Source organism: Hordeum vulgare, chromosome 5H (assembly GCF_904849725.1).
Source record: "Hordeum vulgare subsp. vulgare chromosome 5H, MorexV3_pseudomolecules_assembly, whole genome shotgun sequence".
NCBI lineage: Eukaryota > Viridiplantae > Streptophyta > Magnoliopsida > Poales > Poaceae > Hordeum > Hordeum vulgare.
The window spans coordinates 43,234,437-43,248,845 of NC_058522.1; positions in this window are offsets into that span (position 1 = coordinate 43,234,437).

Here is a 14,409-nt window from a genome sequence, read left to right on the forward strand (position 1 = left end):
GATCGCTCGCGTAGACCACCTCATCTATAACTTTGATCTACGTAAGTTAGCCACCATAAATGCTTAGGATGTTGAAAGCTAAACACTGAACCTTCCTCACCTAATAACTTGACTAGTTTCGGTACCAAGGTCATCGATTGCTGAGTCCCCGTGGCTCACAGATTACTTCACCACCCCAACAGGTACATGTATGCCCAACGCAGGTGATCCAGAGGGAACGCAGCTGGCGTGGTAGTACGATGAGGAGAACGACCGCCTGTACATGAACTATCCAGAAGACTGAGGCTGTGGTCGTGATCGTGGGCAAGCATGCGGGATAGCATAGTCTTTTATTGGGTTATGTAGTCCGTAGCGGAACTACCTTGTCTGAATAAATGTGTGGATGTAACTCTGATATTATCTACATGATATGGCAAATGATTCCTTATTATCATTCTTAATTTATGAATGTGCTATGTTATCTTGCTTGCGAAACGCATAGATGCGCTTCTTTCCATTTTGGGGCATCGCCCCCTAAATAGGAAAGGACCGCACCTTAGTCGTTACAAAACCCTACATGATAGATTAGCCAGGATGCAGGCCCGTGGGCCCAATAGTCCCAACAGGCATAGAGAGGATAGTTAGGCCCATAAGCATGCTTTAGTGAGGAGTTCGAATGAGGTGCCGCGGCATTGCTTATAAACAACAACGAGCGCCCCTCGCTTGGCGAGGTGGGACTAAACTTTGCCCTGCCCTGCGATGGTGCCAGCCCCAGACCTTTAGTCCTGGGTTGGGGCTAGAACCAGGACTAAAGACCCCCCTTTAGTCCCGATTGGAGCGACAAACCGAGACTAAAGGCCCTCGCTTCCCGCATCTCGGCCTGCCGAAAAAGGGCCTTTAGTCCCGGTTGGTGGCTCCAACCGGGACTAGAGGGGGGGGGGTCTTTAGTCCCGGTTGGAGCCCGAACCTGGGACTAAAGGTCTCTCTATATAAACGGGAGTTACAATTTTTCCAATCCATCGCGAGTTCCTTCTTCCTCCTGCCCCCGACACCTCCAGGCTGCCCAACGACGAACCGCTCGTCGTCGTTGTCGTCGCCGTCGCCACCAGGCTGCCCCGTCTCCGATCGGCACCGCACCGCCTCAACCCCACGCCGCGACGCCCTCCGGCACCCTCGCCGACGCGCCCCCAAATCCGTCCGACGCACCCCCGCGGCGCCACCCCCCTCCCCCACAACTCTGACCCCTTCCCCATCGCCGGCGCCACCCCGGGCCCCTTCCCCACCTCGGTGCCACCCCCTCCCCCACCGCGGCACTACCCCCCTTCCTCACCGTCGGCGCCTCCTCCCCCATCGTGAGTTTTTTTTTTTTTGCGTTTTTTCATTTCATTGCATATATCATTAGGTTAATTAAGTAAGTTTAGGGCTCTGTTAGTGTTAGTTTAGGTCAAATAGGTCAGTTTAGGGCTGTGTTAGTGCTAAATAGGTTATTGTTAGTTTAGGTTAAGTAAGTTATTAGTGCAAAAAAGAAGATTTTGGTTAGGTTTTGATTTGGCATATAAATGATTTGACATATAAATGATTTGACATATAAATGATTTAGGTTTTAGAGTAGATTTGACATATAAATGATTTGACATATAAATGATTTGGCATATAAATGATTTAGGTTTTGGAGTAGATTTTACATATAAATGATTTGACATATAAATGATATATAAATGGTTAAGGTTTTCTTTTTTATGTTAAGTTTGCTACTCGTATTTCTGTGTTAATATGTTAGAACTATTTGCAAAAGTTTGATGAATTTTGACATGTGCAAAAGTTTGTTATGTATTTGCAATTAATTAGTATATATATGTAGACAATAGATTCTGCTTACTGCTTTAATAATGGATTTATCAAGAATGCCACATTATATATGTGCACACGTTGATTCATTTTTTTGGTCTCATCTATGTAACCTAGCGAACTACCTAGATTCTATATGTCACGTTGTCTGTCAAAGTATTGAAGAAATCGATGGCTTCATCATTACCTGGTAGTAATAGACGCATGATGCTATGAAGGTCTCGAAAGTTGTTTTGGAACGGAGTTCCTGATAGAATAATTCATTTTTTGGTACGAAGTTCAGCAACGTCCTTCCAAATAGTGATATTCGGATGGTTCTTTTTGAACTGCGTACCAAAAAGCTAATTATCCTATTCGGGATTCTGTTACAAAACAACTTTGTAAAGCTTCATAACATCATGCGCCTATTACTACTAGGTCATGATGAAGTCATGGTTTTCTTGAATCCTTTGACACTAGACAATGTGACATATAGAAGGGTAGATGAAATCAGAAAAAATATGGATCATTTTCTGCACATCCAGAATGTCGCCATTTTGTTAAATCCCTTAAGGGTTAAGAGAATTCGTTAGACATATTTTAGAGTATAGATTCACTCATTTTGCTCCGTATGTAGTTTTCTGATGAAATCTTTAAAAGGTCTTATATTTTGGAACGGAGGGAGTACAAGTTTAGAAAATTTTATTAAATAGTAGGAATTTAAATAGTAGGACATACGATGCCCGGTCCGCATCCTCGTCGTCGAATCGATGGCGACCACCTGCTTGATAGGCGCCAGCATGTCCAGGACTGGGCTCCGCCGGGCTGGCACTGGGAGAGTTACCTTTCGGGGAGCACGGCTTGGTGAGGAACCGGGCTCCCGTCCTCGACCCAGAGCTTCTTTGATGGCGGTCGCGGGGGCCACTTTCGGTGTCGAGGGTGCCGACCCCTGAGGAGGAGGTACGTCGCCGTGTGAGGGAGGAGGACTAGCACGTCCGTCGCTACATGGAGGCGTTGGATGCCAGGTCCTCCAATACCTGGCAGGTTCTTCAGGGATCTCACCCGAGCTATGATCTTGGGTGTCCACCGCCCGTGACTTAGTACATCGATGGCTCTTTGTTGGTTGATGAGTTATATATTATTCGAGAGATGTATTACTGTATTCGAGAGATGTATTTTTGATGTATTCCAGATTATGTATTCGATAATATTAGGTGGATTATTTGATGATGCATTAATTAAGTGGATTATTCGATGTATATATAAGCGGGAGTTTTAGTTGTTAGTTAATTTAGTTTTTTATGTTTAATTAATTCGCAGATACTATGGATCCAATACACAGCAGAGACGAATATCAGGAACACGTGATGAATGGTGTCGTCTGCGGGGATTATTTTATTGTTGGCCATGTCACCAATCAGTTTCTGAACGAGTCCGGCGAGGGAGATGAGTCTCTCAACACAGGAGGTAGAAGCTCTGGTGAGGTAGACGCCCACGCCTCGGGCGAGGGAGGACTCGGCGACTCCAATGAGGAAGAAGCCGAGGCTCTGCCGAGGTGCATACATATTAATAAATTAATCCTCTGTTGTCTATATACATATATTAACGCTCTTTATTTTATCCCTCCGGATCGAGCAAAACTTCAGTACGGACGAAACGAGGCCCAACCAAGAAGATGGATGACGGTGAGAGGTACATGATCGAAAGCGTCTCAAATGTCGGGCAAGCAATTGCTCCCCCAGATGTAAAGCAGAAGTTTGTGAAGGCATGCGGAGTTGTTGTTAGGGACCACGTCCCTATCACCATTCGAGAATGGATTAAGGCAAGGGAGGAAGGAGTCTAGTATGTCGACACAGTAGCCAAAGAAAACCTTCGGAGAAAGCTCATGATTCATTTCACCCCGCCGGCACCAAAGGTGGATCGAGATGAGGAGGAGCCAAATGAGGAGTAAATGAAGAGGTGAAAAGAGGCCCTAGAGAAAAAAGTCAAGGAGTGGGATCTTAAGAAGATGGCCGATCTATTCAGGGGCTGGAAGAAAAGATTGCACCAGGAATTTATCTTGCATCATAAGACTCCAGATTTCGATAACGGCTATGAGAATATAAAACACTAATGGGCCAAATTTGTGGCGTACAAGAAACCAGAGGACGCCTTGAAAAAGTCTGCAGCAAATAAGAGGAATGGGCGTATGAAGAAGTACCACCATGTTATGGGGCCTGGTGGCTACGCCGGTCACATGGCTAAGTGGAAAGCACTTGAGGCATCACTTCTGGCTAACAATATCACTCCAGAGCCCTTAAGATGGATCGAACGGGCAAGAAACTGGTTTTACAAGCATGGGGGCTTGTTGGACGCAGAAGGGAAGGCAATATATAATCAAAGAGATAAAGATAATCCCCTACCCATCGAGAACATTAGGCATGCAGTAAAGGATGTTGAAGAGGGATGGTTCGTTCCCGATAGAGAGAACGACGAGCTCTCACGCGCCCATGGGAATGATGAAAACAAAGGGCGAGCACGAGGCTTACTAGGATCCCCACCGTGGATGCTTGCATTTTCTGAGGAAAGGAAGAGATTTCCCGATAGAAGCCATCAGAGGAGAAAGGAAAAGGAGGCAGCTGAGAAAGCGGCTTCTGCAGATCGGCTGCATAATATAGAAGAAGTAGTAAAGCGACTGCAGCAGGATCAAATCGACAGACAACAAGGTAGCGGCCAATCTTAGCGGCTCATGATAGAAGCTGCATCGAATCGAAAAAGCAGTGTCACTTCCACGCAGCTCCAGGATGATGGTGATGATGATGCACTGATGACGGCTCCTCCTCATCGCTACCCAGTGGATGATATCACGGAGAGCACACCTTGTGAGCTAAAGGTGAAACTTGCTAACTTAAGGTTGACGGTAGCGGTCGGCGAGGCCGTACCAATTGGACATAATCCAACTTGGCGTTGCACTCCAGTTCCAAAAGGGTATGCTGTCGTCGTGGTGGATGAAGTGATGAAAGAATATGAGGAGCTAAAGCTGGACTACCCTGCAGGTGAAGATATGGATTTGACTAAACTTGGAGAAGTCAAGAAACAGACTGTTGTATGGCCAAAGGAGCACATCTTGCTTCCAAATTGGCCAACAAGGCCACCGACTCCTCAGAGAAGGAATCCTTCTTCGCCTCCACCTCACCAGTCTCCAGCGCAACCGTCGTGTTCGCCGCCTCACGAGTCTCCAGCGCAACCGTCGTCTTCGCTGCCTCACCAGTCTCCAACGCAGCCGTCTCCACCACCGCATCAGCCATCTCCACCGCCCCGTCAGCCGTCTCCGTCCACTGAGGACCAGAGCAAAAAGCGGAAACGTACCACCGCTAATAGTGGCGGCAGAAAGGGGTTCCGATCACTGAAACGTAAGTTGTCGCCCCTCCCAAAAGTACCTCATAAGGATATGGATATGAGAACTTGGGACTATACTGGAGAGGAAAATATTAAGAGGGTACACGCCCAACATCAATAGTGGATGGCTGACAAGGCTAGCAAGAAAAAGCTGAAAGAGCCAGAGTTCCCAGTCACCCCAGAAGATCACGCCGCGTGCGTCAAAATGCTGAAAACCCTTGCAGATCCCCCACCACTGTTGCCAGCAGACTATGAACGCTCTATTCTCAAGTCGGCTTAGGCAAAAAAGCAGCGGTTGAAGAGTAGTACTTCCAGCGGGAAATCAGTTGCCCAGCTCGGACAATAGAAAAATCAATCATGCCCCCGCTCAAAGTGTATTCCAATACAAAGGTGTGCTCAAGCGGAGCTGCGGTTGAGCAGAGGAATGATTAAACAGCTGGTATCGTTTTGGAGTTTGTTGCACTATTCGGAGAAGCGGCCAAGGCTCATGGCATGTCTATTGATGAGTACTTAAACCATATGAAGGAATTCGCTAACATAACATACGTGTACCGGCACAGGGCTCCTCTCATCAAACCTGAGTTAGTCAACGAGCTACCAACAAAAATGCGAAGATTGCATGACTGGTACATGCGAGCATGTGCTGAACAAAAAACCTGGATCTACTGTGCATATAAAGACGAGCATTACGAGCATGGAGTAGACGTGCTAATGATTGAATTCGACGAATTATTTCAGTTATACAAACAAGACGCCCTCGACAAATCTATCATCAGTGCCTATTGTTTGTAAGTATTATTAAGTTATGTCATCAAGTCTTACTCAGCTCGTTCTTGCATGTATAATCTTACTCATCACTATATTAATTTTGTAGAATGAAGATTCTCGAATGAAAAAGAGGACGAATCTATGACATTGGGTTCATTGACCCATATTTCATTCATCACCAAAGTCTCGCAATGAATACCCGCGAGACAGAGAATAACTTGGTACAAGGGTTAAGGTTTTCTGCTACCAAAAGGGAAATACTATTTCCTTACAACTTTAAGTGAGTGTTACTACACACATTCTATTTTCGCTTACTCGATGTTATTATAAGTGTATAATTGACTCGTTATGCGTGCGCATGTTCCATTTTATTTTGTTAATCATTGTACCTGACGAGGGACTAGTAAAAGTCATGGACCCGAAACACACACCCCTCGCTGAATGGGCGAACATGCAGGAATGCCTCCAGAGGTAATTTCAATCATTATGGCACTATACCGACAACTTTTCGTTCATTTCCTCATAGAAAGCAATTAATAAAGAACTCCGTTATTCATTTCATTTTCTTGGCAGGGCTTGGAAACGGTTCATCGCCAAGTGTCGGGGTGTTTGGAAGCCAGAGCTTACATTTAGACAAATGGATGTAAGTAACTACTAGCTAGATCTGCGCATCTTTTTATTGTAGTTTCAATGCCATTATCATTCTTGATTATGTTTTTGATTGAACTTTGTTCTCGTAAAGTGCTTGAGGGAAGAACAGGGGAACACTTTATGTGGATACTATGTTTGCGAGTTCATTCGCCAGACGACCCATGAGACGGGCAAAAACCGGGACATAAAAAAATTGAAGTACGATAAACAATACTCACAACTTTGTTTTATTACCGTCAATTGTGTTCGGTTTCATTGATATATATTGACCCCTTCTTTAAATTAGATCGAACGATTGCGGGACGGTCTTCTACCATAGGAACGTATACGAGTAATTCAAGAGGAAATTGCAGGATTCTTAGATGCAGAGGTCCTAGATGTGAAGGGAGAATATTATTGTCGTTGATGCAATTCAGATGAAATGTTAAAGTGTAAAAGATATGCATATGTGCATGTGTAACTCGTGTCTACATTTTGCAATATGTTCGACAAAGCACGCCGAATGAGATGGTGTAAGTGACGACGATGATGACCTAGTTCGAATTAAGAATCGGGACTAATACCCCTCCCACCCCCTCGCCCTCGGCCCCGCCACGTGGAGGAATATTAGCCCCGGTTCGGGGCCGAACCGGGGATAGCATTAGTCCCGCTTTGCTAGCCCCGGTTCGTGAACCGGGGCTAAAGGCTCAACCGAACCGGGGCTATAGCCCCTTTTTATACTAGTGGCATGTACACGACAAAGAAACTAATTAGGGCCCAAATCTAGTGATATTGTAAGTTGATTAAGACATTCTAGGAGTGACGAGATGCTTCAAGATCTCTCCGGCTCTACAACATGAACTTGCCAAAGGAAATACCAAACATTTTCATTCAAATTGGAAATGTTAAACTAAACACATAATTACTTGTATGGTTTTGTAATTTAATTTTAAAAGAAGTTACTATCTCGTGTGGTTATTAAAAGGTTTATATAGTTTTATTTAGAGAGAAGTCCATGTTATAACCTTGAACTACAACCAAACTCTAAGATATAACCCAAACTTTAAAATTGTCCACATTACAACCTCAAACCTTCAAAATTAGACAAAAACCAATCCTGAATCACTTTTGACCTCATTTTGACCGATTTTGACTATTGACTGCCACCTCAACTGTCCAGTCATCCAGCCACATCAGCAAACCACATGACCCAAAGCCCACCATGGACGGACCTAGGCACACTACAAATAACTCACCCCACATCCTCCCTCCCTTCTCCACTACGCAGTTATTACGATGCATGGGAGACACGGGCGCCCCATGCCGGGGAACTATTCCGCTGGCCGGCGGGACACTGGAGTCCAACGTTTCTCTTCTTTTTTTCCTTGGCTCCCCCTCCTCTCATCTCCCTCCTCCGTAGAGTCCCTAGCAGCATGCACCCTCCTTGGCCGGCCCCGTCGCCGCCATGAGAAGGCCGTCGGATCACCCCACCACTCCACCACAATAGCACACACCCCCGCTTCAGAGCCTCATTGCCATACGTCGACCATTTGCCGAATGACCACCAACGCCTGGGGCTCCCTTGCCCATCATGACAAAGCTATTGACCTGCAGCGACCACTGATGGCTGCTCTTGCCACTCTCAAGCATTGTAGCCACCCATGCACCTAACTGTGTGCGCCACTGGTCCTCCACCAATCGCCATCCAGCAGTCGTCCATGGCCCGGACACCTCCTTGTCAGCATCAGCATCTCGGGTCAGCTCTGCTGCCACCTACAGATGTGGGCCACCAGGACGGAGCTCACCATCGTCCATCCATCGCCCCTCCCCCAGTTATCTCCTCTTTCTAAGTCCAGTTTTCTTCATGAAAGATTTTGTGTGTGGGTCCCATAGGTAAATGACTGGCTAGGCTGAATAGGTTGTTGTTTGCACAATCAACATGTCAAACTTGGTCAAAACAAGGGTTGGGGGAGGAGAGGATTGAATCTTGGCCGGTTTTTAGAGTTTGGGATTGGTTTGTAGACGGGTTTAGAGTTATGGTTGAAACTTAGACTTTGGTGGTAGTTCGGGGTTGTAATATGGACTCCTATCTTTTATTTAAGAGGTACTGCTTGTGAAAGTGCATTATATCGACTAGAGGGGTGAATAGGTGATTTTTATAAATCCGTCACTGAGGAAATTCCTTGTGAGGAAATTCCTCACTCACGAATTGCATGCAGCGGAATAAGTACTTAGTGTCGATGTCAAAACCGGCGGATCTCGGGTAGGGGGTCCCGAGCTGTGGACCTTGAATCGATGGGTTACATGGGATGAAGGATACGGTGTTTACCCAGGTTTGGGCACTCCTGAGGCGGTAAAAGCATACATCATGCTTGATTATATTGATGTGGACGAGAATTGCCGAGTTGATCTACCTCGAGATCGTATGAGCTAAAACCCTAGATGAGTCAACCTGCCTATACGGATTAAACCCTCTGGTTTATATAGAAACCAGGGATTCCTAGGGTTACATACAACCGACTACCAGTCGGGGACAAATATGTCGATCTAGCCTGCTTAACTTGGATGACACGCCAGTCTTCGGAGCTTTCCTTCCTGAACATGAGGTCGTCACGCAATCCGGTCTTCAACAAGACAACCCATTAGGTCATCCTGTAAGAGATGGGTCGACCATCCGAGGACCCCTGAGTCCTGGACTCCCTCGGTAGCCCCCAAACTGGACTCCAACGCTGATGTATATGGTCTTCGGCAACTCCTCGTATCCAGAGTAATCGGCTTGCAAGGCGAGTTTCCTTCACGTTTGTCTAGTTTTAACTTGGTCGTTTAGTGATGTTGTGCCTTTAAAACGGGCGTTGCTTAATCTGAAGGCTTAACATGCATTACTTAATCTGAAGTCTTAAAAGCCCAGGTGTGAACAATTCCTCGTCTGAGAGCCTTTTGATGAAAGGTCGCGATAGCTAGTTTTGAAAAAACTTCATTCGTAGTTCGAGGCCACTTTCCCATGGTCATGTCTTATCAATGAGGAGATTGTGCACCACGTTTAAGGGGATACGGATAATGGTATGGGTTATCCCACACGCGTTAAACGTCGCGGTCATTTTGGGAAGTGGCAGGGCTTGCGACGTAGTAAACGGGAACTCTTGGTCTTACATCCCCTCATAAAAGGGAAAAAAGATCCTCAACGCCACCACCATCATTCCAAACTCGACACCCTTTCATTCAAGCTCCAAGCACCCAGATCCATTTCATTTTTCGTCCTCTACTAGCCGCCCTTCCCCAAGCTCAACCATGGCCGTCTCGGGCTCCCAAGGCAAGTGGGAGGTTTCATGCGTCTCCAACAAGGATATCCTAGAGTTGAAACTCGTCGGCTATCTCTCGCCCAACATTGCCACCGTGCGTCGGAGGAAGGCCAAGTGGTGCGTACACTAAAACCAGGTGAGAGGGTGGTGTTCATCCCCCACTTCATCCGAGGACTAGGCTTCCCGCTCCACCCCTTCATCAGGGGCCTGATGTTTTTGTGTGGATTAGATTTTCACGATCTTCCCCCGAACTCGTTTATGCACATCTTAGCTTTCATCACCATTTGTGAGGCCTTCTTGCGGGTTCAACGACACTTCAGCCTATGGCTCAATACATTCAACGTCAAGCCGAAGACGGTAAGCGGCCAACACGCTGACTCTGGAGGAGCCGTGATTAGCAAAATCCCTTGGGTCGAATGCCCCGATGGTACTTTTATTGATACCATCAAAGCGTGGCAAAAAAAGTGGTTTAACATCACTGAACCTCGGGAAACAAACTGGTCAGTGCCCGTCGAGTTCATATCCGGACCCCCGAGAGGCTAACCTCGTGGGTCACAAAAGGTCTTGACTCGGGATTGGCCTTGGAGGTGAAGTCGGTGGAGAAGCGCATCACACAGATGGTGGAGGCGAAAATCGAGCTGACCAACGTGACTCAGGTCATGTTGTGCCGCCGCGTCCTACCCTGCATGCGTCGGGATACTCCAATGTGGTCCCATCAGCTTGGCGACCTCGGCACCGTGCGCTAGTTCTACCACACTACCCATGAGAAATGAGGAATGGCCGGCCGAGGAAGAAGACGTCGGCTTAGATGTCAATACCCCTCCTTTGAAGGTATGACCGAGTTTTTATTCTTATTCAAAGCTTTAGTTTTTAGCAAGGATCTTATCCTTTCCCCCACTGTCCCTACAGGTCTGGCCGGACAAGGCCGTGAATATAAACGACCCAGCCCCCCTTCCCGAGGACCCCAGGTCGCCATTGTTGACCGCAATCCTGGTTGTGGCGCCATACGTGGCACCTTAGAAAAAAATAGAAGAATAAGAGGGAGACCGGTGGGGGCCTTCGCTCGAGGGGTCATCCAGATACCAAGTCCGGAGACACCCGCGCTTCCTCCGCCCATGAGGAAGAGGACGCGGTGGACAGGGAGGAGAAAGACTCCCCCCAAACAAGAAAGAGGGCGTCACCGGAGGAGGTCAAGGAGGGCTTGCCCCCTGAGGCCCCGAAGAGACCATGTAGGAACAAGGTCATCCTACCCGATGACATCTCGAATTTCGATGAGGACTCTGGTGCGTTTGAGAGGGTTCCACGACGGATCCCCAGGATCAAGCCCCTGGCCAAATGGTATGGAGTCCAAACTTTATTTAATGGAGTTATATTGAGCTTTTGTTAATAAACACACGTGCACTTTTACCTGACGTAGCCATGCCCAAAATCTCCCGATGGACCAGGTCTCAGAGGGGGTTCAACATCGACCGAACTAGCGAGAGTTGGAATGTGTCTCATACTACCCTTCCCTAGGCCTCGGACAAGTCCGCGGAGGTGATATCCCACCAGGTCCCTCCGAACATGGGGAGCGAGTTGGTGATGGCCAAGGTTCATACATCGGCCACCGAAGACCGAGAGCTCCTCATCGAGGTTCATGCCTCGATCATCGAAACCCAAGAGGTTTATCTCCTCCCGACAAGTGAAGAGGGGGGGGGGGGCGAGATTCGTCCGAGCTTCCTTCGGAGACAACTCCAGGGACCTTCGGTCCTCCTGCGTCTTCAATGTTGCCTCCCCCGGAAGGGAAAGAAGAGATGCTGCCACCAGTGCTGCCCGTGACAGAATGGGCTGCGGCCGAGTGTTCTACAATGATGGAGGAGGCTTTATCTGGCCCATCCATTGTTGATGAACATCGCACCCTTATGGGTGCGATTCTACAAAGCATTCAGTATGTCGATAGTGGACTGAAGGAAGCCTTCAGTGGTTTGCTGGCGGGCTTCAAGGTAAACCATTTAGTGTTAGATTTATTTATAAGGTGTTATGTGCCTTATAGGTATGATAGCCCCCGAGCAATGGGAGATTTGAAAAACTTACCTGTAGATCAAAAGAACTTATAGACATGAATAAAAACAGTTCAGGGACCCTTGAAATATAACAACACATGGGAGTACTTTGGTCGACTGTCCCAGTCCCAATAGCTCGGAAGCTTATTAATCCATAACTTGTCTTGCACGCCTTGTCTTCGGTTGGGGCCACCAACACCCTTGAACTTGCTGAGCTGAACCAGAAACTCAGGGTTTCCGATGAAGAGCTCAACCGTGTGAATAGTTGGCTTGATGAGAAGTAGGGTAAGCTTGATGCATGTCTTCAAGACTCTTGTTGTCCTTAATAGTTTAGGACCGTCTAGCTTTGGTATATGACATCTTGATTCTGGTTCTTTTAGCAACTATGGACGTAGAATTTGAGAAACTCGAGTATGAATTGGAGAAGGCCAAGCAGGAGGCCGCCGCTCATAAGATGGTGGCCAAACAGGCAACCGCCAAGTTAAGCTCGCTGAAGGTTGAGAGCGGCAGGCACGAGGCTAGTGTGACCGAGGTCCCGTAGGAGCTTCAAGATGCGAGCGTGACGTGCGAAGCCTTGGAACAAAAATCCAAAGGTCAAGCGGCTGAGCTATCAAACCTGTCCTCCGAGCTCAAATTGGAGCGGGTAGACACGCGGATTTTCAAAGAAGAAGTGCACCAAGCCAAGACAATTGTAGGTGGTAAGACATACTTAGAGAAATGTGCCTTTGGTGGAAACAGGTTTGCCTTTCTTACATGGCTATGGCATTCCCCAGGCGCCTTCACAGACCTCCCGCGGAGTACATCATACGTGGCCAAGCACTACGCGGCCCAAGACGGGGACGTTGAGTAGAAGCTTTTTTGGGTACATTTTCAGACTCCTGAGCCCAACCCCCTTCTCAGCTACCACATGAAAGAGCACATGGAATTGCACAGGATGGCGGAGATGGCCATGAAGGACCTGTGCATCCGGGTGCGGCCTGTTGAGCCTCTTTTGAGTAGTTACTTCTGCTTAGTGCGGATGTTGTACGGTGATGTGCCTCAGATCGATGTCCTCAAGCACTCTGTTTGCATAGAAGGAGCTTAGATGGCTTTTGAGAGCACCATGATGCACTAGCCAGTGGTGAAGCCCCTTATGATGTCAACCGCACCTCCGCCTCGTGGAAAGGAGCACATCATCCCGAGCTTTATTTCTCTACCGCGATGGAGGGTGCTCGGGCCATAGAAGCCTAGTGTTCCAAAGATCTAATTTATGAGTGAGGGCATTGTCGTGTGCCCTGGAACAATTTCTTTTTATGATGCTTGTTCCAAGTGTAATGGACTTTGTATCATTTTGACTCATGTTCGGTTGTTTAATTTGGTAGTTACCACTCGTAGGCTTCAGCCCCCATGTAGAGATTACAAGGGGTGTTTCGACATCCGCACTCTGACCCTTAACTGATATATCGGTGCCCGGAGGCAGTACTGTGTGAAGGAAATGAGGCAATCGGACTACACGGATTTAGTGCTTTCACTTAACCTTGGGAGCTTGAATTCGGGGGCTGGTTACGAGCCCTCCAGTTTTTTGTGGTATTCAGATAAACCGGATTTTGAACTAGTTACCACAAGGTTTGCAAAAGTACAAACCCCTCGTATGACACGGAATAACCTCCATCGGTTTTTCGTACTTAGGCTCGGATTGTAGACCAGTTCTCGCTTACTAAGACTGTCAGTTTTTGGCTTTCTCCATTGAGGTATTTTAGCCAGGACAGCTGGGAATACATGTTGGGGGAACGTAGTAGTAATTCAAAAAAATCTACATCACACCAAGATCAAACTAGGAGAAACCAACAACGATAGAGGTAGAGCATCTTCATACCGTTGAAGATCGCAAAGCGGAAGCATTACTATGAACGCGGTTGATGGAGTCGTACTCGCGGCGATCTAATCAAACAACGAACATTCGGTGTCTCCATGTTCGACACACCTACAGCACAGGGACGTCTCCTCCTTCTTGATCTAGCAAGGAGGGAGGGGAAGTTGAGGGAGAACTCCGGCAGCACGACGACGTGGTGGCGATGGAGTTTGTAGCTCTCTGGTAGAGCTTCGCCAAGCACCGCGGAGGAGGAGAGGTGGAGAGGTAGGGATGCGCTGAGGGAGAGAGAGACCTGTGTGTGCAGCCCTCCCAGTACCTCCACTATATATAGTAGGGAGGGATAGGGGGTGCGGACACCCCTAGGGAAACCCTAGGTGGTGCGGCAGCCCTAGATGGTTCCCTTCCCTTTCCAACCCAAGTATCCCTCTGGGACAGGTGGACCCTCCCGGTGGACCCCCTGTACCCTTTCGGTGGTCCTGGTACAATACCGATAAACCCCGAAACTTTTCCGGTGGCCAAGAACGGACTTCCCATATACAGATCTTTACCTCTGGACCATTTCGGAACTCCTCGTGACGTCCGCTATCTCATCCAGGACTCTGAACAACCTTCGGTAATCACATATACAATTCCC